This window comes from Lissotriton vulgaris, chromosome 5 (genome assembly GCF_964263255.1).
Source record: "Lissotriton vulgaris chromosome 5, aLisVul1.2, whole genome shotgun sequence".
NCBI lineage: Eukaryota > Metazoa > Chordata > Amphibia > Caudata > Salamandridae > Lissotriton > Lissotriton vulgaris.
The window spans coordinates 1,036,581,676-1,036,608,087 of record NC_141693.1 but is presented as its reverse complement, the minus strand read 5'-3'; the positions used below and the strand labels follow the sequence as shown (position 1 = coordinate 1,036,608,087).

The following is a 26,412-nucleotide window of genomic DNA, read 5'->3' as shown; positions in this document are numbered from 1 at the left end:
ACTAGTGTTTAAAGGGTGGCGCTGCAGCGTAGATGGCGTGGGCAGCTTTATTATACTACCTATTCGGCCTTTGCGAGGGGTGCGCTGATTTGGGTTAGGGCTGGGGTTCACTTCCAGATGACTGAACAATTGGTTGATCCTGAGGGCCGCTATGTAGTGGTTGCAGGACGCCTTTACGGGCGGGACATGACCCTCTGCAGTATTTATGCCCCCAACGTGGAGCAAGCGGCCTTTTTTACTCAAATGTCTGAAACACTGGCAGTTTATCTCACGACCCCGGTGATAATGGGGGGAGATTTCAATTCCATAACGGATGTGACCATGGATAGGTCCCACCCCCCGCTGCCTGGCGCCCCCATTCATAGGCTTTCAAAGGTCAGAGCACAGTGGCAGGATAGTTGGGGATTAATAGATATATGGCGGACGCAACACCCAGATGAACGGGATTACTCCTACTTCTCAGCATTGCACGAGATACATGCGAGGCTTGACACTGTGCTGTGTAGTGCCGGCCTGGCTACAATGGTGATGCGGAGTGAATACCTGGCGCAAACTATATCCTATCATAACCCACTATTGGTGAGTTTCTGCTGGGCCCAGGATCGCCCGGCTGTGCCGGCCTGGCGACTGCATCCGTAGATGCTTGAAGACCCAGTCTTCCGCGCCGAGCTGGAAATGAAAATAGAAAGTTATTTTGCCGACAATGAGGGTACAGCCCTGGAATGAGATGCCTTTAAAGTGGTGATCCGAGGCTTGTGTATTACTAAAAGGGTGGGCGTACGGAAGTTGCTGTTGCAAGAAATCAACACTGCCGAACAGACACTTAGAGTGGCAGAGAGGGCGTACTCGACTGACCCTGGAGCCCGGGATTTGGTGTTGAGTTCAAAGGAGGCTGTGGCGGAGGTTGTAGAACGCTTGGGATGTTTGGACCATAGGGCTTACCTAGCTAGGGCGCATGCCGAGAGAGATAAGGTGGGTACCTTGTTGGCTTGGTTGGCTGACCCCTCCCCCGCGGCGCCCCAATCTTAGCATTGAATTCCCCGACGGGTCAAACGGAATATACTCAGTGTCGGATTAATACCCACTTTCGCGACTTTTACACAGATCTGTATGATAGCCAGCTGCGGAACGGTAAAGTAGGTAAAGTAGACGTCCAGGGTTTTTTGGAGGATTTGAAGCTTCCTACACTGGATTCAGAACAAGCTGATTCCCTTGGCCAGGACATCACACTATCCGAAATTCGAAGCGCTATCAAGCATAGGGCGCGAAACAAAACTCCAGGAATTGATGGCCTGCCCATAGAGTTTTATGCAACATATGTGGAGCTTCTTGCCCCAAGGTTATTATTGGTCTTTAAAGAAGCTAGAGATCTGGGGATATTGCCAACCTCGACTAGGGAAGCTATCATCATTCCCCTATTGAAACCAGGGAAAGCCTCCACAGACCCAGCTGCATATCGCCCCCTGTCTATGCTCACGTCTGACTACAAGATTCTGAGTCGCGTGTTGGCTACCCGACTTCTTCCGCACATGGTGCGCCTGGTTCCTCCTGAACAGGCGGGCTTTATCCCTACTCTCAATACTGCAGGCAGTGTGCGTCGACTGATACGCATGTTGGGAGGGGACCACGATGGGGACCCAATGGCATTAATCCTCTCTGTGGATATTGCAAAAGCGTTTGACAGTTTCGAGTGGCCTATTTATTTTTTGTTATGAGAGCTTTCGGGCTTGGGGAAGGTTATGTTCGCTGGACCGAAATACTGTACTCCTCGGCGTGCACGAGAGTGAAAGTGGGGACGGTTGTTTCCTCCTCCTACCCAGTGGGCCGAGGCACATGACAGGGGTGCCTGCTTTCCCCGCTGTTGTTTGCTCTGGCCGTAGAGCCGTTGGCTGTCAGGGCTAGATTGGGGAGGGCTTTCCAGGGTTTACAACTCCGGGATCAGACACATTTCATATTGGTGTATGCGGACGATCTCCTACTGTTTTTAAAAGACGTGGGAGACGGTTTGGAAGGGGCTCGAGCACTGCTCCATGAGTTCGGGGACGTCTCTGGACTTAGAGTCAACCGGGCGAAGACATGTGTTTTCCTGGTTAATCCGGCATGTGGCCCACCTGCAGCGGCGCAGGGCATCGTATGGGAACCTCACTGTCTTCCTTATTTAGGGACACATATTTATCATACTCAGGAAAATCTACTAGATGGCAATATTGGTCGGGCGATGCGAGGCCTCAAGAATAGCATGCAGTTCTGGGGGACACTGACATTATCAGTGGCAGGTCGGATGGCCCTGTTAAAAATGGTAGCACTTTCCCGGCTACTTTATTACTTTAGAACGTTGCCGGTGTGGATACCCGCCTCCTTATTTCGACAGCTCAGGTCTAATGTGGGTGGCTTCATTTGGGGGAGTGGCAGATGGAGGGTGGCACTTGACACGTTAACGCGCTCGAGAGAGAAAGGGGGCTTTGCGGTCCCGGACTTCGAATTATATTATCTAGCTGCGCAGTTCCAGGTGCTTACTCAAGCGGTGGCGATGGAATTCAGGGGCCCTGAAAGAGACCATGAACCGGAGGCACTTCGGCATGTGCTATCGTTTACTATACTCCAGCAGAAATTGCATGTAAATTCGCTGTCTATAGAGGAACGCACTTTGCAGCTCTGCTGGAAACGTTACTTTGGTAAAATCAAGTTGCGGAGCCCCTATGCCCCGGAAATACCTTTAGGTATGTGTACCGCCTTACCACACAGTGGGGACTGGCGGGCCCTTGCGGAGTGGGAGTCCCTCGGGCTACAAGTAGTGGGAGACCTGTATGAAGATGGCACATTGCTGCCCTATAGCGAGTTGCAGGAGAGTTTCAGGCTCCCACGCGGTCACTACCTACTCCATTCAGCCCTGACGGCTGCGGTGCGGAAGTACTGGAGTGAGGGCCTTTCGGAGCCGCCGGTAAGCACAGCGTGCCAATATGTGGTGATGGCAGCGGGCACTTACAAGGCCGTCACCTGTTTATATAGGCGCATGATTGGGGAGGGATTGCAGCCTCTACAGAAGCTGCGTGACCACTGGACGACAGACATCGGTAGAGATATACCGGACCCGGCTTGGTCACAGATCGTTAAGAGGGCATGGAAGAATACCAGAAATGCCAGATTTCAATTGGTTCATTTCTTCATACTGCATAGGGCCTACCTCCCCCCGGCGAGGATCAACCAATACTTTCATGTAGACACAGCGCAGGGCCCTCGTTGTAGGCTTGCGGGTGCGGGCCTGCTACATATGTTGTGGGACTGCCCACAAATGGGGACATACTGGGAAGATTTGGTGGAGCTACTATGCAGGGTCACGGAACGGCAGATTACACTGGATAAGGATACTTGTCTATTGCATTTGTTCCCCCATACCACTATGACCAAAATGACAAGTAAATTCCAAGATCTGGGACTGGTATTGGCCAAAAGAGAAATCACGATCAATTGGAAGGCTGCAGGGGAGCCTAGTTATGCTAGATTTAAGGCTGCAATGCTTAAGTGGGCGGGGAGTGAAAGTGTGATTCGCTTGCAACAGGCCCAGAGGTCCCACAATGAGAAAGAGTTAGATGCTGCCCGGGTGTGGGAAGCCTTAGTTATGGACTTGAAGGCTGCTGATGCGGACTCTGGGTCAGATCTGAGTGTGCACTCAGGGAGTGGAGCTTTATAGACGACAGCAACGATATAAGGAACAGCATGCATGAGTGAGTCCCCTTCCCTGTCATAGTCATGATTTTCTATGGCAATTGTAGGTATAATACTCTGAACAGTCATGTCGCTCCAAATGATTTCTGGGTTAAATTACGCTGTGGTGGGTGCACGCCGGTGAGAGGGGGCGGGTGAGGGTAGGCCGAGGGGGGGAAGAATAGTTGCATTAATATTGTATAGTTCTACAGCACGTGTATATATAAGCTGCAAATGGCTGCACTATTAGTATCAGGTGGATGTTGGGACTACCCAAATGTTCTTGGACAACTGTTTATTATTTATCCTGACCTTGTATATTGACTGTATCATTGCATGCCAGGTGGCCTTATTGCTATTTCAATTGAGACAATAGTGCTTGTTTGATAATATTTGACTATGGGATGTGCTGGTGTTGGTTGAAAAATTCATAAACAGATTTAAAAAAAAAAAAAGAAGTGAATGTATAGTCCGTCTCTTGTGTGTGTAACAGTCTCTAAGGTTCAATCAAGGCATTGTCCTCCGCCATATCTTTCAGGCTATTTCTGTCTGTCATTTTGTTAGTTGAGTTTCCCGGGCCTATCCAGAATCTGGTCTATAGTGACATTTTAGACCTTTCAAGACTTTTGTCTTATTGAAAGAATTGAGTACCCTGGATACAGTGGAAAGGAAGGCAGACTTATCGTCTGTCTGGGTGTGTATCGACTCCACAATTATGTGTGTCTTCCAAATAAGGAGCTTGGCAAAAATATACACCCCCCAGCATCTGATACCATTTGCAGTATTTTGATCAGTTCTTATTTGTGTATCTATATTGCTAGAACTTTTTTCTGTGGATCACCGGAGAATCAAAAGGGGTGTCTGCTTTTGGCTGAACAGGCATGGAGTACTTGTCTCCCTCAGTCCCTCTGTAATTTATCACCCTCTTCTGACGACAGGTGCATTTCTTGTATTAATGCTAAATCCTGCCATCTAAAATGTGAGCATTTTCGTTCCATTTGGGAAATGTCTTAGGCCATTAACATTAAGGTATGTATTGCAATAGTAAAGTAAGTCCAGGTAGCTATAGTGTACATTGTAGAAGATAGTTATGACTTAGTTACAGGTTGACAAGATGCTGAGTTTCAGGTAAGTATAAAGAAAATAGCCCAACACGGGAGCAGCCTCCCTGTTACTCAGCCTAAATGCTCCAAGTGACTCATCACCTCACCAGACAACCAGGCATTCCACTTCATCACCAAGCACTCATCCTGGCTGAGCTTCTTTGGACTGGAGGCTAAGGGTGGCATCTCAGCCATGGGCGTCGCTGCACTTAGCCAGTCAGTCCTCAACAACATCTTCTCAACTACGTTCATCAAGTAATACATTTGAATCTTTAAAGGCTTGGGTGCCCACTTCTTTATCAAATATGTATCGATTTTTCGGAACCAGGGTCTTCCGAAATAGCTCTCTATGTTTAAATTTCTTTATTGATTTCTAACATAACAATAATACAATACTCGCATTTAAGTGCAGTTATATAAGTGCCGCCTAAGTGGGATGGCATAAATAAGAAAGGGAAAAAAACAGAACAAAAAGGGGCACATGTGCACATGTGCCTAGGGTCTCACTGGCGGTGTCCCAAACATCGTATGTCCACTAAGATTTGGCCTCTTCTCGTGGGTCTGCTAGTCGCAACAGTCTCAGGTATCTAGGGCAAGTAGGTTCCTTAAACTTGGAAGTTAGTAGTGACAGAAAGGGCCTCCAGAGGTCCTGGAGTGAGGCTCCCAGACTGGACAGCGAGGGGGAGATCCTCTCCCCAGTATGCCCCATAACCTATGGAGCCATCCCAGGTAAGTAGGGGGGTGGTCGTTCCCCAGTGAGTTAGGATGTTTTGGAGAGCTGTTCCTAGCGCTAATGCTATATGCCGACACCTTCACGATTTCAGAGGGAAGGTGAGCGGGTTGGGAAGACCTAATAGGGTGTATGCGGGAAAGCGGGGAAGTTTGGTCTCCAAATGAGCGTTAATATCGTCTAATACCTGTGAGCAATAGCTCAAGATACTGGGGCATTCCCACAGGAGATAAGTCAAGGTACCCAGCGAACCGCATGCTCTCCAGCATTGGGGGCTTTGGCCCAGGTTACCTCTGTGGAGCCTCTGTGGGGTGAGATACCAATAGGTTACAATTTTCGTTGCAGTCTTAATATCAGCCATGCTACGGGCTGTGAGGCGGGCTCTGTAGTAAATATCCATACACTCCTTCTGCGAGGGCATCCTGCCCAGCTCCCTGCTCCCATCTCAGCTGTCCGGGAGATTTATCTGTCCTAGGGGTACATCTAAGAAAATAATAGAGGTCTGTTATCAGGTGTGAATCCGTGTGTTTTGTCACCAGCCATTTCTCAAATGTCGTGAGGGCCTTCTAAGCCCATCCCGAACCCCAGTCTGCATAACCCAGTGCCAAATTTGGTGGTAGCAAAAGTGTTCCCCCTCCGTGAGGTTCTGTTGTGTGCGGAAATCTTCAAACGATAAGGGTCCATCAACATCGAAGAAGTGGCCAATGGGCCGGCATCCCTCTTTTGTCCATTGGGCATATGCTTCCGTATCCAGACCGGAAGTGATTGCGGGATTGTGCACTATAGGAATTAGTGGAGACGGGAACGTCGTAAGCCCACGGGATGTGGCCACTCTGTCCCAGGCCGATAAGGCAGTGTGTGTAACATTTACAATAGATATAAGTTGCGGGCCCATGCCTCCTTTGTAAATAAGGGGATCCCCTAAAGGGACTGACCAGCGAGGGCTCTGTCCATAAACAACCAGCGCTTCTCGGACTGTGGTCTTGGCCACTCCACCATGGGTCTCAAATGAACCGCCCAATAATAGTCCTGTACATTTGGGATGGCTAATACACCTTCCTTTGGGGTCTGTAGCATAGTTCTCTGTGTAATCTGAGTCTCTGGTCATGCCAGATAAAACGCTCCAAATTCCGCTGCATAGAATGCAACACCCCTAGAGGAGGGGCCAACGGGAGGGTCTGAAAAAGAAATAATATCTTTGGTAAAATTGTCATCTTTATTGCCGCTATGTGACCCAACCACAACAGTGAATACGGTCTCCATCTGCGGAGACATTCCTGTATCTGCCGCAGTAGTGTTGTATTATTCAATGAGGTGGTGTGTTGTTGTGTTTGCTATAAGTCCTAAATAGGGGTTGGTCTCCTGGGTCCATTGAATATGGTGTGTGTGTTTGAGTACCTCTATTGTGTCCAACGAGAGGGACAAACTGAGAGCTTGTGACTTGTGGATGTTGACCTTAAATTCCGATACTTCTGTGAACTGTTCTTTATCTGCCATAAGGGCAGGAAGGGATGCCATGGTGTTCTTCAAAGTGGCAACTATGTCATTCGCATATAAGCTGAGCTTGTGTTCCTCACACCCAAACACCATCCCAGTAATCGAGGGATAACTACACACCCTTTGGGCCATAGGCTCCATGTAGATGGCGAATAAGAGTGGGGTTAGCGGACAGCCCTGTCGTGTCCCCTGCTGAATAGAAAAGGGGTCCAATGTGTGGCCATTCACTCGGACAGAGGCAGTGGGGTCGGTGTAGCTACTTAGGACCCAGCCTATAAACCTTTCTGGCAGGCCGAAGTGGTGCATGGTTGCTGTTAGATAGGGCTAGTGCACCCTATCAAACGCCTTTTCTGCGTCTATAGAGAGAATCATGCGCTCCGTACCAAAACGCTCAGTCTTGTCGATGATGTGTAGAAGGTGTTTGGTGTTATCAGAGCACTGCCGACCAGGGACAAAGCCTGACTCGTCTGGGTCTATGAGGCCCGATAGAGGGGGGAGAGGCGCTGCGCCAGGATTCCCGTGAACAGTTTAAGGTCCACATTGAGTAGGGAAATGGGCCGATAGGACACGCATTGCCGCTTGACCTTCCCTGGTTTGGGTATGACTGTGACTAACACCTCTAGCATTGTGGATGGGATTGAGAGGACAGCCCAACCGAATTATACACCCTCACAAGGACCGGGCCAGCATAGAGCAGAAGGTTTTATAAAAAAGGGATGGAAAGCCATCCGGGCCTGGGGATTTGAACTGCTTTTGTTTGGAGATGGTCGAGATCACTGCCTCCAATTTGATTAGGGATTCAAGCTCTTCGGCCTTGGTTTGGTGGTATTCACGCTGTTCAGGTACTGGGTAGGGCCGTCATCAGGAAGTTGCTATGCTCCATATAAGGATGCAGAATACTTCAAATGATTCTGCAGTGAGTTGGTCGGAGGCCTGCTCCTGACTGGACTGTTCGATAACTGTGAGGACCTTAGAGGCCTGCCTTTGTGCTCTTAATCTATTAGCTAGGAGCCTAGCACTTCTGCCTCCCTCAGTGTCGAAGGAGTGTCTAAGCCTTAGCGCCACATACTTTACCCTGTCAATGCTTAGGCCTGCCAGTTGGATGCCCGTAGCCTTTAGCTGCTTCTACATCCTTGGGGCAGCTGTACTCTGGTGAATACGTTCTAACTCCTTCACCTCACCAGAAAGTTATTCAATTTTTTCCCTCCAAATTTTGTTTCAAATGCGGTGATAGCGAAAACTCCCCCCTGACCACTGCTTTCAGGGCATTCCATAGTGTTTCTATGGGGTTGTTGGGAGTGCCCTTCACTTCTAGATAATCTGCTATTGCTTTTGTGATTCTTTGCACTTCTGCAAGGCGTTGTAGAATTGTATCCTTGAGACGCCAAACGTCGGATAGCGAACAAGGGAGTATCTCTACCTGTTCTACCTGCTTGGTCATTATATTGGTGGCTAAAAAGTAGTCAATCCTAGCATAGGTCTCATGGGGGGGGGGTGAATAGAATGTGTACTGTCTGTCTGTCGGGTGGTGAGACCTCCATACATTAATCAGCCCTGCCTCTGCCAGGAATCGCTTTCTTTCCTCTGTAAGAGCCCCAGCCTTCCCATGTTGTTGGCTCAATCTCTCAAAATTGTTATCTAAAGCCATGTTGAGGTCCCCTCCTAGGATCTGCGACCTATCAGAGGATTTGGATAACTCTAGCACCACCCTCCTGTCCCTCGTTTGGAGCGTATACAGAGCCAATAGTGAAATTATGGGAGCCCAGTCTGAAAGTGTGAGCCAGCAACCTACCCCTAAGTTCGGTTTGCTTGGGGCCTACTTTGCCATTAAACCTGGTGGAGATAAGGATGGCCACCCCGGCTGTCCTGGTGGAGGGAGACCAGAAAAGCTGAGGGAACGCCTTGGCCTTTAATCTGTGAACGTCACCAGCCAGAAGATGCGTCTCCTGATGGAGACAAATATGTGCATGTAAAGGGGTGGAAGGGGTTGAATGAAGAGGGTCAGAGACTTTGAGTAGGGATCTTAAAGAAGGTTTTATTTTTATGTAGGACTTCCGCCTCCGGCTTGTCAGTCTCTCTCTTGCGAAGGCTGCGGGATCCGTCTTGGCTTTGGGATCCAGATCGTAGAAGGAAAACCACGGGTGATAGCTGGTTCTTCCACTCCGTCCGGCAGCCGGGAATGAAAGAGAGACAAAAGGGGGGTATTAGAAGGGTGACCGGGAGCTTAAGGTGCAGGGACCGGGGGTGAAGGAAACCCAGTGCGGCAGTGCTATTCACAGTCACTATTCAGTGCTCAATGTGCTTGTGAAAGGGAGGGATACTTTAGAGACTATACACATGGAACTGTACAATTATTTACACGCTGTTTTTGATTCACTAGGTAGGCTACGTCGCCCGACCCAACCCGCTACTCTGCCCCGTACCTGATTGAGCCACACCCCTCCCATCGGGAGCGTGGCGGGGCGCCTCGTGGTGATGTTGGCCTCCTGGCTTGGTGATATCACCTCGGGTTCTTGGTCTTGTTCCGTCTCGTCTTCTTCCTCCATAACTCACAACTCTGCTCCTCTTCTTCGTTCTCCGTCGCCTTTCTCGTCCTCCGTGGAAACGCCGTCCGTCGACTTCCTGCTTCCTCCCTCATTTGTTGCGGAAGGCGTGGTGACGTCAGTGGGGGGATGAGCCTTGGGAGTTGGGAATCCCCATTTAAAGGAGCCCTCTGTATTTCCAACGTCGTGGGACCAAAAAGGTTCGTTTTTCCCGGTGATGCCACTCGTCTTGAAGGTATTGATTGGGCTGCTGTTGAGAAGGGACACAAGCGGGTGAGAGGGGTGTAGGCAGCCACCAGTCCCGTATTTGATCGTGTTCCCCTGAAGGCGGACCCGCTCCGTCACAGTGCATCTGTGCTTTCTAGGAATGAAAGGATGGCCCTCCTTTTAACCAGAATATTGAGGCCTTTTACATTAAGTGAGACTATCTTAAGGGTCGCAGTCATCTAATTGAGTGTATAGGGTAGCAGAGAAAAGCTAGGCATAGGATAATGCTCGCCATGGCCACCCGCTTTGCGGTTCGGTGGGTATAGTGTGGTGGTGATCTGGTTCCTGAAGGGCCTCCCCGAACAGTAAGCTGCACAATTGGGGGAGGAGGCGACCTAAATAACCCCATAACATTACTAACAAATCCTAACAAGAACAGAGTAACATTCCTGGGTGAAAAACCCCATGAGTGAGCGTGAGATGTCAGCAGGACCCATTCAGCCCTGTCTCACCGGGTCCCCGTCTATTAGAATGACCAGGAGTGCTAAAACTCAATTCCTTGGGATTCAAGGCCAGTCACACCCAGCGTAATCATGCAGCTTCTTAATCTGGGTTGACAGTGTCTTCTCCCAGTGAAGCAATGACTGCCTTCTGTTCTCTGGTGATGGTTTCCGGGTCCAGACAGAGGCGGAGCGATGTCCAACCCACCCTCTGCCATATTTTCGCTTTCTGGGATCTGTTCTTGGTGTCGGCCTGTGCGGGATCGCTCTGGATGTCCTCCGGTAAGTTCAGTAGCTGTTTGACCTCCTGCAACAATCTGATTCGTTGTGTCTTGCCGTCCCATTCAAAGATTAACCTGAAAGGGTGACCCCAAGAATAGGGTCCTCTATGGAGCACAAGTGAGCTGTGATCGACCTGAACTCTCTCCTCTTTTGCAGTGTGGAGGTTGCTAAATCCTGAAGTAAGAGGGGCCGGGAACCCCCGGAACTCGATGGATCGCTTGTCTCAGGCGTCTGGCAGAATTTGTTCCTTGAGCTGAAAATCGTGGACCCACGTAAGTATGTCTGCCGGGGCTGCTCTCCTCGGGCCACCCTGTGTGCTTGATCTAACTTGATCCGCTAGTACTGGGGGGCTCCCAGAATGAAACAGAAGAGATCCTCAACATATGTCTCAATATCTGACCCCTCCGCCCCCTGAGGAAACGCCTGGATTTGTATGTTCTTCCAGTATGAGCGGTTTTCAAGATCCTCTGTATGCGTAGGAAGATCCAGGTGTTGATCCCTCAGACGAAGTATCTCCTCTTGAAGCTGGTCTATCTCCTCAACCCTGGCGGAGGCCAGTGTCTCTAGTGTGTCTACTCTGTCTCCAACCGAGCCCAGGGCCCTCCGAACCTCACTAATCTCTTGGGCTAGTTCCTTTTTCATAGTGTGCAAATCATCCTTCAGGGAGGCAAGTTTCAAGGAAGGAGCATGTCATTGGGGCCTCTGCATCTCCTGCTTCTGGGCCCGTGGAGCTCCCCAGTGCGGAGGGGGTCCCATCTGCGTTAGCGGTTTTAGATATGAGAAGGAGATCTTTAACAGAATGTTCCTGCTTGGTTTTATTTGATGCAATTTGTAGACCACTCAGCGCCTTCCACTTCGTCGCCTAAGCTCGTCGGTGTCTTGCCCAGCGATATTTCCTTCTGTAAAGTGCGTCGTGTCTCCTGGGTCCCTGCCCCCATCCGACACTCCCTCGAGGCACACCAAATCTAGGTGTAGGTCTTCAGTGCCTGTTTCACTTCCAGGCCCCCAGGTCTCTCCACTCAGTTCAGGCAGTCGGCGAGCGGCCGAACCCCAGCGATTCTGCTCACAAAGGTGGGCACTAGTGCAGCCGGATTCCAATTCGGAGTGTTTCTTTGTCCCTTAGGGCAGTACCAAATCCACCAGTTCAACACAAGCAGCGGCCTCTCAGACACCACCAGTCCAGGTCGGGCCTTAGTAGCTATTTGGGTCAAGTCGACCAATCGTAATCTAATTACCAGAGCCAAGGGAGGCTGCTCCCAGAACAGTTCTATGCTTTCTGAGCCAGTCTAGGGGGGGCAGTCCTTCCTCTCCCCACACTTCCTCCCTCTTCCCGCTAGGCCTGGCTCCATTTGTTCAACCCCTGAGGTCTGGCTAGACTGTTATTCCTTATAGCAGGGGCCGGCAGGCCTCTGCAGCTTGCAGGATTTGTCGTCCCCCTGTCACCCCCTTCAGCACTGACCTTATCTTCCAGGTGTCGGTTGAGGGGTGGGGAGCACTCAGCCCGCTTCTTGCAGCCCGGTGCCTCTCCCAGTCTTGGCTCAGGCCGGTCGCACCAGCTTGGGTCAGCCTCTCCTGCCCCATGGGGCCCCAAGTCCGTGGGAGCCGATCCCTGGGCCAGCCAGGTTCCGGCTAGCTGGCAACCGCTCGGGGGAGGACACTGCATCACAGGGCTGCGCACCAACTGTCTCACCAGGATGCTCACTAAGCTCCGGCCGCAACTTCCCACCGAAGCTGGGCAGCGACTGTGCCTATTTGCCAGCCGTCAATATCTTCTCAACCTGACTCGGCCGGTTTTCCAGGTCACCGTTAGTACAGCCAGGATCCTCTGTTTGGGTGTACACCCTCCCCTTGTGCTAGTTCGTAGTCTCTCGGCCCAGCCTCCTGCCACAACTCTCCAGGCCTCGTGGGCCTCCTGCCCCCGACCCAGGAGCCGAGCACCAGCATTGCGGCTTCCCCACCCCACGACACCGCCGCACGTACCTGCTGCGTATCCGCTGGGGTGTGGGGGGGAAGGCTAGGTCCACCTCCTCCTGCCTGAGCGTTTGTCGCTGCTTGGGTGCACATTCTTCCCCTCTGTCTCCTGGTCGTCGGCCGCGCACTCCAGGCCCACTGCACTTCTTTGGGTGGCCCCAGTCTACAGGAACCCGACCGGTTAACTCCCAAACAGGGGGCAGGTCACCCGTCCCGATGCCGCCCACCAACAGTCATGGTCCAACTCTAGGTCTGCGCTGCCCAGGACGGCAGAACCTCCTTCCCTGCGTCCATCTCGAGCCGGGTTCAGCTCCGCAGGCTCCCAGTGGTGTTCTCAGGTAGGGGAGCCTCTGGGCTTCACCGGGTCTGCTGCACAATGCTATGTCGATGGGGCACAGTCGGCGGGATGGCGCGACGAGCAGACACGTCCTACTCAGTCCCCATCTTGGCCACACCCCTAAAAATAGCTCTTTAATGGTAATTTATATCAAATTTACAACTAGTCATCGAAGGAGGGAGAAAATCAAACTAGCCCCCCATCTCCCACAACTACCTATGTCCCCACATTCCTGGTCCTCTTATGACTCTTTTCACTGCACATGGTCCCACCACAAATACCGTACCTTACTCCAGGCTCATCTAGTACAGTGTCTCAAGGGGAAGATCTTCTAATAACCACAATCAGTTCACAGTTTAAGTGGTGATCTATATTTGTCTCTCCGTGTTGTGTCTTACCATTGCCTCTGTTTACTTCCTTGTGACCATTTCGTTGTCATCCTTCCTCAACGGAATCTCTCCTCAAATTCATTGTCTCCAAATCCCACCAACCTTTTGGTTGTCTCGAGCATCTGATTTTGAAGGTGCTGCCTCCAAATCCCTTTAGTACAGTTCTCCCAGTAATCTCTCCATGCCCTCCGGTTCGTCATACTCTGTTGTACGCCTGTTGACTGTGATCAACATTATTTCAGGTTCCAGGAGTCCACACTAAATCTGCTTCTTCCGCAGTCTTGGCCAGAGAGCTAGAAAGTGTTTTCTTTTAGCTGGTGTAATAGGAAAAGTCTGGCAAGAAATACACCTGGGTATTTTCGAATTGGTATGGACCATGTTTTTTCACCATCATGACCTATCTTGCTTGTTGATGCCTTTTAACATCAGGCTAAGACTCATCCTGGTAGTGGATTGGGGCTGCAGTTAGAGGATAATTTTCAATGTGCGTGTTTTGTAATTATAAGGGTGGATCAAGTGTTATATGTAATAGGTTCAGGATTTAAGTACCCAGGAATGATTTCATGTCGTCTTTCTCAGCCTGTTTAAGTATCCCTGAAATCTGCACATTGTTCCTGCCGCTACTGTCATCCAAGTCAATTGACTTCCTATGCAGCCTTCACAGTTCTTAGCCACAATCCTGTTGCTTGTCCATTCTCCTTCCCATTTCAAAAAGTGTATTTTCTACTGTTAAAAACTGTTTCTGAAATTATGTTACCTCCCCTCTGAGAGACTAGACTTCCGTAGTTGTAGGTGCTACAGCCGAATTCTTTCAACCTATAGAGACTTTGATATCTATTGGTTTTTTCAGCAATGAGGTCAGAGCTGTTTCTGACATCTCTGAGTAGTTAGACATGCCTCTATCTTGAGACTTCCATTTTAACTGATTGGCTTCTGCTTCCGAAAAAAGGAATTGTTGCATGTGTTTGGATTTTGACATGAGCGTGTCAGAGGAGCAGTGATTGTTGATCTGAGATGTTTGCCCCTGTTGAATTCTTCCCTACATAAATCGAGAACACAGTCCAGCTGTACTGATCACCGTGTTGTGTCCAATGTAAAGAATGGCACTGGAGACTGTAGAGATCACTGCTTCTGCACAGTGGTGGTAAAATATAAAACCATACGTCTAATTTGGTGAGAGCATGGAGAGACTTTATCCAAACAAACTTGCACATCCGGGTATTAACTAGTCAGAGATTTTATCTTGTATTTAGTTAACGAGAAACATCAAAAGCTTGAGTGAATTAATCTTAATGAGTCTTTGTGACCCATGTGGGGGAGATTCTGTGAGTTTTGTGAGAACTTTATATGTGACATGGTTGTCAAACCTTCTTCGAGATCGCCGCCATCGATGGAAGAGCTGAGTCCTCAGTTTGTTTTCATGACTGAGCCTTGCATTTCTCTCTCTTACCAGGTTGGCCTCCCACTGATATCCTCTTTCTGCTATTCCTTCAACGCATCTCAGACCTCTAGTGTCAGCAACAGGTAAAGTGTGATGTCTATAAGGGGAATTACTAAAATGGGTGTTTTCTTGTATGGCTTGCTCTCTTTGGCAGAATCCTGGTTCTGGCTCTTACTTCAAGGGCTAGGTGTGGTTGAGTTGTGAATCTCAAATCCAATGGTCTGGGCAATCTGGGAGTATCCAGAAGCCATAATGTTGTTTCAAAAATCTAGGGTTGCCTCTGATGGTAGCGTAGAGGGCAACCTGTCACCCAGATTGCCTCTGGTCGATATTTCGCCCTCCTTTTGCTGTGTTCTCATGTCCCCAGTGGCATGGGCACCAGCCTTTCCCTCGGAAAGGTGCAGCTCATGGCGCAGGACCCTACAGCGCTGTGGGAACTTTAAGGAGATGCTGTCATGCTTGTCAGCGTCAAACCCTGCCTCTCACAAAGTGCCTCTGAAAGTAATGAAAGCTCATTAAACCCATCATTCATGTGGTTTGTTTGGGAGTTTGCCCGATGATGTAGCATGGCCCCAAGATCGATGTGGTATGACTTGCTTCCTGTTTTTAGGGGGTAATCACAGGCCAGTCACTGTTTGAAAATCTTAATATACTTTACTTTTCTTGTCTGTTAAGTTTGTTTTTGCAAGGAAGATTTACATTTTGAAATGAATAACTTAGGCAAATATTTCACGTTTAGTGCATCCAGGTAGCCTATAACCTACTGTTAGCTCTTTATAGCTTACAATATATAGTAGTTTATTTACCCTCTTGGTTTTAATTCCCAAATATACTAGCTGCCTTGATTTCTATTTGAATAATCTCTAAGAGTACTTACTATTTACAACATGGTTAGGGGTAGGCATCAGGATAGACGTTGAACAATGTATTGTATAATCTGAGAAGCAGCCAGATTTGTCCAACAGTTCTATTAATAAAGATATTCATAGTTCAGGATTCGATAGTGTATGACGCAAATCATTTGCAAACAATAAACATGTGGATTTTTCTAATTCTATTTTAATTCCTTGGATGTTCATATCGGACCACACTGGCTAGGCCTCAAATTGAATAACACGGCTGAGTTGGCAATCTTGTTCAGTGCTTCTTCCTGTCTGGACTGGCCGAGGTTCCAGGTTGTACCTACAATACAGTTTGTTTTACTTAAGAGGCAGAAACTGGATTACCCAAGAAATGCTTACTGCTGTCCTTAGGGATGGAAAAAATTATTTCTTTTAAAAAATGAGCTCTTACTTTAAAGAAGAGTAAAAATACCATTTACGCCTCGGCACAACTGATCCTCGACGTACCACGCCACCGCCACATCACCCCCCACCTGAGAAACCTGCACTGGCTCCCCGTCAACAAGAGGATATCCTTCAAACTCCTCACCCACGCACGCAAGGCACTCCACAAGACCGGCCCAGCCTACCTCAACAGACGGCTCTCCTTCTACATCTCCAACCGCCAGCTACGCTCCGCCGACCTATCACTCGCCAACGTCCCGCGCATTCGAAGAACAATCACCGGTGGGAGACCCTTCTCCCACCTCGCACCAAGACATGGAACACCATCCCATTGAGCCTACGACAGACCCAAGACCTGCTGACCTTCAGGAGGATACTGAAGACCTGGCTGTTCGATCAGTAGCGCCCCCTCCCCCCGCACCTTGAGACCCTCGTGGGTATGTAGTGCGCTTTACAAATGATTGATTGAAAGTTGAGTGATTGACCAATTATGTGTTTTATCAAGTGGATGAAATTAATGATGTGCTAATTCAGGTTGCGGGCTAAAAGTTTGCTACATTTATCACTATCTTCCAGGTGTTTAGGTTTGATTTTTACCAACGTTGAATCTGTTTACTATATAAAAAAACAAATCATTAATTTCATTAATGCATTTTGGAGTTCTCTTCTTTGAGATGGTTCATCTTGTTTAGTTTATATTTGTAACAATATGTTGTCGTTCAGACTTTCAAATTTAAGTTTCTACTCTTTATTCATTTTGGCTGATTCTCCCATTAACATTCTTCTGCCAGGTGTGTTCTAAGACTGTCCACACTATCTTTGTTAGGCTTCATGTACTCTACAATTTCTGTTCTAGCACTGTAGATGTCGACTAATTGATCATCTCAGTTTGCTCATGATCGGATCATATAATGATAAGTACATTTTTCAAAGAAGTATTTATTTTATTTTATTTAGTATTAAACACAAAACAAGCAATACAGTCCCCTCGAACGCTTCAGCAGCAGTATCTTAAACAATTTGCTATTGCATTACATTCGATGGACTGCCGGGCTTAGTGTTTCAGTAACAAGCTGATGTATATGGGGGTGTTGTGCTCACCCCTACAGTGAGCAACTTACATCATGAGCAATAAGTCTGTGCAAACAAATGTTCAGAGTTATTTCCTTCAGGAGGTGTAGCAGCCAGTTCCATCATATCCATATGCAATTTATATATCAGCCAGGTGCACCTGGTTGTCCTCCGCATCGTTTAGGGTGTCTTTGGCCCAGAAGGCCATGTATGTACAGAAGGAGCCCCAGATATCTTTCAGTCGTGAACCGATATGTTCGTTATACAGCATTTCAACATACCCACTGAGCAGTGCAACATATTCCTCAGCCAATAGTAACTTTGTCCCAATAAGCTTGCTCACGCTATCCAGCAAAACTCAGGGAAGCCACGAGTGGATCCTGGGCACCGTGCTCCCTGTCACCTCCTCAGTGCACTCAAAAACTGTGACCCAAAACTTACAAACTCAAAGCATCGCCAGACCAGGTGGTGGAAAGCTGCTTTTCCACCACCACATTGCACATATAGGAAGTTGTGCTGCAGGCCCATTTTAAACAGTTGATGAGACGTGGAGTACAGTCTATGCAGAGACATAATGGATATCAGGCATAATCTGTAATTATGTGATAACGTTCAAAGCAACAGCGCCACTGCTTATCCATCATTAACACACCTAGTGCAGTTTACCAGTCATTCCTAGCTGTGATCAGCCGTTTGGGGTAGCCATATCAATGATTCAGTCCAGCGCTTGCATGCTCATGGGTGCCTGAATATCAAGCAGCACGATAAAGCTACCATGGGGGTATAGATTAGCTTGATATATTTCGCCTGACGCTGGACCCCGCGCATACATAGTTACGTTATATTGATTTGTATAGTGCATTAATCACCCGAGATGGTATCCAGGCTCTTAGGCTTGTGTGAAGGTTTGTGGTCCCCTAGGTGCTTATACAAAGATCCAGGTCTTCAGCTTCTTACGGAACCCAGTAAGTGAAGAGGCGGCTAGGAAGTGTTGAGGGAGGTTGTTCCATGTCTTGGGTGCTCTGCCGGAGAATGAGTTACCTCCAGTTTTGCTTAGTAGGGAAAGGTAGTCCGGCTTCTGCACCAGCTGCAGGCCAGGCAAATGCAAACTCTCCATCTGGAACCTGCTGCAAAGCCAGTCCCATTCCCATACTGTGTAGACCACAGTGCCAATGCCTCCCCTCAGGCATGTTGGCTCAGTACAGATCATAGTGGCCCTCTGAATGTGCTTGCATTGTCAGCCTCTACTGCAAAATGTGGTTGGTACTGCATCGGGTGGAACCATTGATGAATGTACTGTACTTGTGCCCAGTACAAATTATAACTCCAGCACCCTGTACAAAGGGCAAAGTCAGCACCGTCCATGTCACTTTCAACTGTTTCCCTGCCCATGATCTAAGATATGTATTATAAAACAGGGTTAGACCCAGAAGTCAAAGGGACCTGGGTAGTTAATTGTTATAAACAGAGGGGTCCCCCACTTTTTAGGAGTTAGTAAAGAAAGAAAAAGGGGAATTAAACAAATGTTCCAAACGGTTTAAGGAAAAACCAAATCAAAGAAGTTCTGGGAATGCATTGTTTTATTCACTATGCATCCATATTGTCACAGTCACGTGATTTTTCAGAATATCAGAATACACATTTAATTATCATGAGTTTATGTGCCCATAGGGAGAAGGAAAAGGGAAAGGAGGGAAGTAAAGTTAGCATAGAATTGTGACTCTCTTTACATATAATAGAAACACAAATACATTGAAATTCATGTATCAATTCTGAATGATCCCTATCCACAACAGGGTCATATATAATATCCACAATGTCTGGTACTTGTTCAGAAAAAGTTCCAAGCTCCTATAAAGCCGTATATATCATGCTGGTACTAGGAGTTGAAGGGGGGTAGATGAACAGTCTACGTTTCGACCCAGGAATCGATGTAGGATAGTTGGTCCTTACAGGGAGGGTCTTCTTCAGGACATGCGGGGGTGAGGGGATGGGCAAACCTCCTAGGGTTAAAGGAGAATAGAGTCAAACTTTATTATATGTAGGGCAAACCTGTCCCTAAGATAACCGTAACGGGGAAATGTCCAACCGCCCGGGAACGGCGTTAAAAACATATACTGAGGACTATGAAGGTTGTCTGCAAGCGCTATTACCTGCTTTGTATTGCAGGTCAGAGTATGACCAGCACGGTCATAAACGAGTCTTGGGGTTACGGTTTGTGGGTATCAGGATTAGATCCATGAAGTAAGATCCATTATCTGAAGAGGAACATAAGAATTTTTTAAAAAGGAAGAATTGAATTGATCACAACTGGGGGCAACACACTATTCACTCTGATCCAAGGACAACAAAACCTGCTATTCAATCGTGTCCCATTATATTTGGTCATACCTTAGTTAGAAGTGGAACAATCTCTATGTTTCAAAAAAACGGCTCAATTAATTTTCTTATCCGTAAGACACAAGATCGTATCTAAAATAGAAAGAACACGGGGTACTGATGTGAATTAATTGACTCACCCACCGCGATTACTATACATGAGAGGGAGGGGGTCTTACCCATGAGAAACTGTCCTCGGCTTGGGACGGGTGTTTCTGCAGAGCGTCTCGAATATGCTCGTGGCTGGAGGGGGCGGGGTCGGGGCGGGCTCCAATGACTTCGCCGTATTATCTGAATTAAAAGAGTAAAGTGGTGGTGGGTATCGAAGCGGTTTACTCTAAAGTGTGCGCGCGGTAGTTAATTACCTTTGTGCGTCTCCCCAGTAATCAAGCCTGGACGGGGCAAGGATGCGCCGGTCTCGATCTCCTTCGCCGTGTATCTAGATCGGTGAAGTGAGACGGCGGTTAGACTGAAATGCGTAAATCAGGGGGCTCCTCATGGAGGCATGGGTGTTAAAAGCAATTACCTTCCAATTCAATTCTCGCTGCCGTGACCGGGATAACTCGCGGGCAGGCACCGCTCCGTGACCAGGAAGTGTCCTGGCGGGGGGCGTGGCGACTTGCTTTAAACGAAGTTCAAAAGATAGACGAAGGACTTAAAATCAGTAACCTAGCAACCTGCTGGGTGTAAACAAGTAGCGGACCAACGCACTGAACACTGTATGTACACTGATAAATGTGTATTCTCAACATAGTGCAAGTAAATAAGATGCATATAAACAAAATCTACGATTTAGCATACCATACAGTGGGAGTATTGGTCTCACGTGTGTTCATGATGTACATTATACTCGCTAAAGACGAATATGACACATGACTCAATTACCCTTTATTAGCATGGACCTGCTAACAAAGCGGTCAAATGCATGATCAGGGGGTTGGGTCAATCCAGTATATTGAATTCGATAGTAAAGTCAAACAAACCATGATAGCACACTGATGGTAAAAAATGTATAGAAGTTACTACTCTTGAACAATCCGACAGTTATACAGTTGAATTGATCAAGTTCGCATGAACCTGCCAACATGGCGGTTAGATGCTTAGGATCAGATTTAGAATCAGTGAGAGTATCATAAGTTGTTAGATGTGCATGTACCTACGCACATGGTGGTAAAAATGCACAAAGGTATCATAAATTGGCCAGTTGGGCAAAGGTATTCTCAGATTCATTTAACCCATTATTTACAGAGTTGAAAAAGGTGATCCATTTCAATTCCCTGACGTTCAGGATCGGGGCTATGCTCCCTCCCCTGGGGCCCAATTTAACCTGTTCTAAGATGACCCATCTCAGGCTTTCTGGTAAGTGGTTCATTGTAGTGCAGTGTTCTACCATCGGGGCCCCCTGTACCCTGCATTTGATCCTACTGCAGTGTTGGAGAAACCTGACTTTTGCACGTTGTTGTGTCTGTCCAACATAGGGTAAATCACATGGACATATGATGCAGTATATCACATTGGTTGTGTTACAGTTAGTATGGGATTTGAGAGTTACTCGTAGCTGTTTGCAGAACCCACTATCACTGCTATGTGGAATCTTGCTCCAATCATGGGACACTTCAGATGTGGTTCCTGTAAGGCGTGCCCCGCGACTATTCAAACAAAAGAATTCATTCACAAACAGCTACGAGTAACTCTCAAATCCCATACTAACTGTAACACAACCAATGTGATATACTGCATCATATGTCCATGTGATTTACCCTATGTTGGACAGACACAACAACGTGCAAAAGTCAGGTTTCTCCAACACTGCAGTAGGATCAAATGCAGGGTACAGGGGGCCCCGATGGTAGAACACTGCACTACAATGAACCACTTACCAGAAAGCCTGAGATGGGTCATCTTAGAACAGGTTAAATTGGGCCCCAGGGGAGGGAGCATAGCCCCGATCCTGAACGTCAGGGAATTGAAATGGATCACCTTTTTCAACTCTGTAAATAATGGGTTAAATGAATCTGAGAATACCTTTGCCCAACTGGCCAATTTATGATACCTTTGTGCATTTTTACCACCATGTGCGTAGGTACATGCACATCTAACAACTTATGATACTCTCACTGATTCTAAATCTGATCCTAAGCATCTAACCGCCATGTTGGCAGGTTCATGCGAACTTGATCAATTCAACTGTATAACTGTCGGATTGTTCAAGAGTAGTAACTTCTATACATTTTTTACCATCAGTGTGCTATCATGGTTTGTTTGACTTTACTATCGAATTCAATATACTGGATTGACCCAACCCCCTGATCATGCATTTGACCGCTTTGTTAGCAGGTCCATGCTAATAAAGGGTAATTGAGTCATGTGTCATATTCGTCTTTAGCGAGTATAATGTACATCATGAACACACGTGAGACCAATACTCCCACTGTATGGTATGCTAAATCGTAGATTTTGTTTATATGCATCTTATTTACTTGCACTATGTTGAGAATACACATTTATCAGTGTACATACAGTGTTCAGTGCGTTGGTCCGCTACTTGTTTACACCCAGCAGGTTGCTAGGTTACTGATTTTAAGTCCTTCGTCTATCTTTTGAACTTCGTTTAAAGCAAGTCGCCACGCCCCCCGCCAGGACACTTCCTGGTCACGGAGCGGTGCCTGCCCGCGAGTTATCCCGGTCACGGCAGCGAGATTTGAATTGGAAGGTAATTGCTTTTAACACCCATGCCTCCATGAGGAGCCCCCTGATTTACGCATTTCAGTCTAACCGCCGTCTCACTTCACCGATCTAGATACACGGCGAAGGAGATCGAGACCGGCGCATCCTTGCCCCGTCCAGGCTTGATTACTGGGGAGACGCACAAAGGTAATTAACTACCGCGCGCACACTTTAGAGTAAACCGCTTCGATACCCACCACCACTTTACTCTTTTAATTCAGATAATACGGCGAAGTCATTGGAGCCCGCCCCGACCCCGCCCCCTCCAGCCACGAGCATATTCGAGACGCTCTGCAGAAACACCCGTCCCAAGCCGAGGACAGTTTCTCATGGGTAAGACCCCCTCCCTCTCATGTATAGTAATCGCGGTGGGTGAGTCAATTAATTCACATCAGTACCCCGTGTTCTTTCTATTTTAGATACGATCTTGTGTCTTACGGATAAGAAAATTAATTGAGCCGTTTTTTTGAAACATAGAGATTGTTCCACTTCTAACTAAGGTATGACCAAATATAATGGGACACGATTGAATAGCAGGTTTTGTTGTCCTTGGATCAGAGTGAATAGTGTGTTGCCCCCAGTTGTGATCAATTCAATTCTTCCTTTTAAAAAAATTCTTATGTTCCTCTTCAGATAATGGATCTTACTTCATGGATCTAATCCTGATACCCACAAACCGTAACCCCAAGACTCGTTTATGACCGTGCTGGTCATACTCTGACCTGCAATACAAAGCAGGTAATAGCGCTTGCAGACAACCTTCATAGTCCTCAGTATATGTTTTTAACGCTGTTCCCGGGCGGTTGGACATTTCCCCGTTACGGTTATCTTAGGGACAGGTTTGCCCTACATATAATAAAGTTTGACTCTATTCTCCTTTAACCCTAGGAGGTTTGCCCATCCCCTCACCCCCGCATGTCCTGAAGAAGACCCTCCCTGTAAGGACCAACTATCCTACATCGATTCCTGGGTCGAAACATAGACTGTTCATCTACCCCCCTTCAACTCCTAGTACCAGCATGATATATACGGCTTTATAGGAGCTTGGAACTTTTTCTGAACAAGTACCAGACATTGTGGATATTATATATGACCCTGTTGTGGATAGGGATCATTCAGAATTGATACATGAATTTCAATGTATTTGTGTTTCTATTAAATGTAAAGAGAGTCACAATTCTATGCTAACTTTACTTCCCTCCTTTCCCTTTTCCTTCTCCCTATGGGCACATAAACTCATGATAATTAAATGTGTATTCTGATATTCTGAAAAATCACGTGACTGTGACAATATGGATGCATAGTGAATAAAACAATGCATTCCCAGAACTTCTTTGATTTGGTTTTTCCTTAAACCGTTTGGAACATTTGTTTAATTCCCCTTTTTCTTTCTTTACTAACTCCTAAAAAGTGGGGGACCCCTCTGTTTATAACATGATCTAAGATAGTCAACAAATACTCTTGTCCGTAAGATGGGAATGTTCACAAAGAGATAAAGATACCTAGGCGAGACCACCATTTTGCTAATCACAATTTTCCCCGCCATAAATAGGGACAAGCCATTCCACATCAAGGCCCTCTCCTCCAGCCATGAAGCAGCTCTACCATAGTTTTCCAGCCAGATCCCCCCCATATCTCTATTAAGCCAAAACCTCAAGTTTTTAACTGCAGCTCCTGCCCACTTCTGAGGAAATCTGTATAGAAAGTAAGTTTAGATGAAGTAAATGGAAAGATCACTGATTTGGACCAGTTTACACTGATGTCAGTAATGCTGCCAAATCTGAGGAATTCCTCCAAAATAGGCACAAGGTTAACATGTGGATCTTTATGCAGTATGTTACGCCATTTACATACATCAATACCCCTATTTTCTGTGCTGTGTAATTTAGCCCACACTGAGCATGTTACTGCTGCAGACAGAATGCAAATGGTTCCATAGCTCTGGCATATGTAATCAAGGACGGCAAGCAGCTCCGTTGGATGCCTCTGATGATCTAGAATTAGGATGAGACAGTGCAGTTCACCCATATTCGTGTAGTAGGTTGCGCCATACAGCAGTCTAATCCACTGGATAAGGGTAGGGTTAAAGCCGATCCTGCTGAGGAGCGCAAACGAGTATGGCCATTCCAACAAACTAAATGGCTGTGGGGCATCCTATAACGATGCCGCAGCCCAACATTTTACATTAGGTGAATGGAGGAGGGCGAATATGGTTAGTAGATTGTGGGCAATAAATCATCCCGTCCTGAGCCCAAACTAGTCCAGTCGAACAATCCTGGGAAGAAGAGGGAGAATTTAAACCACCACTAATTTGGTCAGTATTTTACTGCCAATATTAATCATAGAAAATGGCCTGTAAGAATCACAAAGGTTAGCAGCCGTTGTAGGCACAATTAGCACCTCCCAGACTGACTGGGAGACACGTCCAGTACTTCTAGCCTCATGATGCATAGCTAGTAGATGAGGAGCAATCTCTTGCACGTATTCCTTGTAAAATTGCTCTGCCAGCCCGTCCAATCCAGGGCCTTATTTCTAGACAAATGTCTGATTATACAAATAATTTTTTCCTATTCAAATGGGAAATTTGTCAAAGTTAATTCTTAAGTCTGATTTATGATCTAGGCAGAAGAAAGTATAATCACAGTCTGTGACATGAGGGAGTTTCCAGACATCTGTTAGCCCTAGAAATGGATGAGACGAAAGTGACTTGCAATTATTATATTAGTGCTTTGCTGGGCAATTACAGTGTTTCCATGTTTGCACAGCATTGATGTTGATATGAAAAATATAGTTTTGCTAGAATAATTTCTCTTTCATCTGTCATGGTTTTCACGATTATGTGCTTCCATCTCTATTTTGTTCCAGTATGACAACCTTTTGGTTATTGTGAAAAGGAATGCTAACAACGCAAGACTTTTTGGAAAAGCAGCTATGCAGTTCTAATCCGATCACTTCTTTGCGCAAGTGCTTGGTCTCACTAATTCGATGTGTTTCATGGAAGAATGCTACATCTGGCATGGCATGCACGCAGGGAGGCACATGTTCTGCCCCTCTGTGTGCATCCACAAGGCGTGAAGCACAACTTTTCTGCCCACCACTGTTTCATGGAGGAAAGACCTCCATGAAATCAGTGGCGGCAATGAAAGTCGTAATATGCTAGGGGGGACCGCGTTGGTCCCAACAAGCATATAAATGCCTCTGGATTGCCACACCACCACCAGGGAGCGGTGGTTCCCTGGTGCAGCGACGGTCCCAGGGAGGCACGACCACTAGGGTCGTAATGTGGTGGTTGGAAGACGGGCGCCACCGCACAATCACGAGTCTGGCGGTCCTCGGACGGCCAGACTCGTAATCCGGCCCTTAGTGTGAAAGAAGAGTTCTTACATTATCACTAGCTGCCATTGGAATTCTTCACTGTGACTTTGTGCAACACATTATTTTTCTTCCTTGAAAGAATGAGAGCTTATGGCAAATGCTGCAATCAATGCATTCCTAGGCAACCAATGATAGGTATAGTTCTTAATTGAAATATGATTCTCAAACTAATTATCCTCTTGGAGAGTCATACATACACTATTGCTGTTTCTCTTCTGGGTATCTTTGTTAAATGAATGTATTTTTAACCTGGGAATGGACCCACTTTTGTGTACGCCATACCTACGCCTAACCAGAATTTGAGTGTTAGGGCCCAATACAGACTTTGGTGGAGCATATACTCCATTGCAACAGCGACAGAGTACCCTCTCCACCAAAGCAAAGTTCTGCCCTCCTCTTTTAGAGTTGGGTGGGACTTTAGTTTGTAGATGGGAAAGACTTCTCTGTCTACACTGCCTATATGTACCTCCAGTGGTCCGACTGAGTAAGGGCCACCAGAGGTTTGGCCATGTGTTTACCAGCCCTATTTAGAGTGGATGAACACATGGCGACTTTTCACTGTCCAGCATGCCGGGTAAAACCTAGTAGTAACAGGCAGAACAACTGCAAAATTACCCCCATGCTACGTGAGAAATGTCCCATGGCGAGGTGGTCATTCTGCTTTTTTGTTTTCAAAAAGAAAGTCTTGCTTTGGTATTTTCTTTTTGAAAATAGAAAAAAAAGTTTGACATTTTGACGTATCCGTCCAACAAACTTTCAATGAGTTTACAGGAACCTCTGTGATGGCAGTTCCTGTCAATAGAAGAGATGTCAGATGGTCATATCAAACTTTGGCAGTTGGGTACTCTCTCAGGAAAAGTGGAATACTT

At 47.1% G+C, this 26,412-nt stretch overlaps 1 protein-coding gene across 2 annotated transcripts in view; it reads left to right on the top strand.

Annotated features, from left to right (window-relative positions):
• BTRC (beta-transducin repeat containing E3 ubiquitin protein ligase) overlaps nt 1-26,412 on the top strand; it is a 1,268,207-nt gene that overhangs the window by 11,079 nt on the left and 1,230,716 nt on the right. Inside the window, exon 2 of one of the 2 annotated variants that reach the window (XM_086922669.1) lies at nt 14,718-14,788. The exons of the other annotated variant lie outside the window; for it this stretch is intronic. The gene's annotated coding sequence lies outside the window, so the exon portion shown is untranslated. The remainder of the gene's footprint in view (nt 1-14,717; nt 14,789-26,412) is intronic. 2 annotated transcript variants of the gene reach the window in all.